The sequence below is a fragment of the Trichechus manatus genome, unplaced genomic scaffold (assembly GCF_000243295.1).
Source record: "Trichechus manatus latirostris isolate Lorelei unplaced genomic scaffold, TriManLat1.0 scaffold00248, whole genome shotgun sequence".
NCBI lineage: Eukaryota > Metazoa > Chordata > Mammalia > Sirenia > Trichechidae > Trichechus > Trichechus manatus.
The window spans coordinates 2,810,018-2,812,625 of NW_004444184.1; positions in this window are offsets into that span (position 1 = coordinate 2,810,018).

Genomic DNA, 2,608 nt, shown 5'->3' on the forward strand with positions numbered 1-2,608 from the left:
CAAAAGATCTCTTTGAAGTGTTAAAAAGCAAAGATGTCACTTTAAGGACTAAGGGGCACCTGACTCAAGCCATGGTGTTTTCAACAGCCTTGTATGCAAGTGAAAGCAGGACAATGAATAAGGACGACCAAAGAAGAATTAATGCCTTTGAATTATTATGATGTTGGCAAAGAATATTGAATATACCATGGACTGCCAGAAGAATGAACAAAACTGTTTGGAAGAAGTACAGCCAGATGCTCCTTAGAAGCAAGGATGGCAAGACTTCGTTTCACATACTTTAGACATGTTATCAGGAGGGACCAGTCTCTGGAGAAGGATATCATGCTTGGTAAAGTAGAGAGTCAGTAAAAAAAAGGAAGACCCTCAACAAGATGGATTGACACAGTACTGCAACAATGGCTCAAGCATAACGATTATGAGGATGGTGCATGACTGGGGAGTGTTTCGTGCTGTTGTACGTAGGGTTGCTATGAGTTGAAATTGACTTGACGTACCTAACAACAACAAAAACACCATACTTATGCTGTATATTAGGGACCCTAGTGTTGTCCCCATTTTTTCTTCCATGATCTTTATTCTTTTAAATTTTATACTTAGGTCTTCAATATATTTTGGTTTAGTTTTAGTGTATGTTGTTACTTATGGGTCTTGTTTCATTTTTTTACAGATGACCATCCAGTTATGTCAGCACCATTTGTTAAAGAGCCTGCCTTTTCCCCATTTAATGGACTTCGGGCCTTTGTCAAATATCAGCTTCTTATAGATTGATAGATTTACATCTGGGTTCTCAATTCTGCTCCATTGATCTATGTGCCTGTTGTTGTACCAGTACCAAGCTGTTTTGACTATCATGTCTGTATAATAAGTTCTAAAATCAGGTAGTGTGAGGCCTCCCACTTTTTTCTTCTTCTTCAGTAATGCTTTACTTTCCTGGGGTCTCTTCCCTTTCCACACAAAATTTCTGATTTTTTTCTCCATATCATTGAAGAATGCTGTTGGAATTTGCATTGGCTTTACATTGCATCTGTAGATGGCTTTGGGTAGAACTGACATTTTCACAATGTTTAGTCTTCTTATCCATAAGCATGGTATGTTTTTCCACTTATGCAGGTCTCTTTTGGTTTCTTGCAGTAGTGTTTTACACTTTTCTTTGTACAGGTCTTTTACTTCCCTGGTTAGATTTATTCTTAAATACTTTATTTTCTTGGGGACTATTGTAAATAGTATTGATTTGGTGATTTCCTTTTTGAAGTTCTCTTTGTTGGTGTAGAGGAAGATTTTTGTATGTTGCTCTTGTATCCTGCTACTTTGCTGGAATCTTCTATTAGTTTCAGTGGCTTTCTTGTGGATTCTTTGGGGTTATCTGTGTATAAGATCATATTGTCTGTGAATAGGGATAGTTTTACTGCTTCCTTACCAATTTAGATGCCCTTTATTTCTTTTTTCTTGCCTTATTACTCTTGCTAGGACTTCCAGCACAATGTTGAATAAGAGTGGTGATAAAGGACATCCTTGTCTGGTTCCCATTCTCAAGGGTAATGCTTTCAGACTCTCTCAGTTTGGAATGATGTTGGCTATTGGCTTTGTATAAATGCCTTTTATTATGTCAAGGAATTTCCCTTCTATTCCTGTTTTGCTGAGAGTTTTTAATTAGGAATGAGTATTAGACTTTATCAAATAACTTTTCTTTGTTGATTGATAAAATCATGTGGGTATTTTGTTTTATTTGTGTGGTGGATTATGTTGATTGATTTTCCAATGTTGAATCATCCCTGCATACCTGGTATGAATCCCACTTGGTCACGATGTATTATTTTTTTGATATGCTGTTGAATTCTATTGGCTAGAATTCTGTTGAGAATTTTTGCATCTATGTTCATGAGGGATATTTGTCTGTAGTTTTCTTTTTTTGTGGTGTCCTTGCCTGGCTTTGGTATCATGGTTATGCTGGCTTCATAGAATGAGTTCAGGAGTATTCCTTCCTTTTTTATGCTCTGAAATAGCTTGAGTAGTATTGGTGTTAGCTCTTCTCTGAAAATTTGGTAGAATTCTCCAGTGAAGCCGTCCAGGCCAGGGATTATTTTATTGGGAGTTTTTTTTTATTGCCTCTTTAATCTCTTCTTTTGTTATGGGTTTATTTACTTTTCCTTCCTCAGTTTCTTTTAGTTTAGGTAGGTAGAGTGTTTCAAAAAATTTGTCCATTTTCTCTAGGTTTTCAAATTTGTTGGAGGACAGTTTTTCATAGTATTCTGTTATCATTCTTTTTGTTTCAGCTAGGTCTGTTGTGATATCGCCCATCTCATTTCGTACTTGGGTTGTTTGCTTCCTCTCCTGTTTTTCTTTTGTCAGTTTGGCTGATGGTTTTTCAATTTTGTTGATCTTTTCAAAGAACCAACTTTTGGTCTTGATGAATCTTTCAATTGTTTTTCTATTCTGTATTTCATCTATTTCTGCTCTAATCTTTATTATTTCCTGTCTTCTGGTGGCTGTGGCTGTCTTTTGCTGCTCTCTTTCTATTTGTTGGAGTTGTAGAGTTAATGTTTTGATTTTGGCCTTTTTCTTTTTAATACGTGTATTGATTGCTATAAATTGACCTCTAAGCACT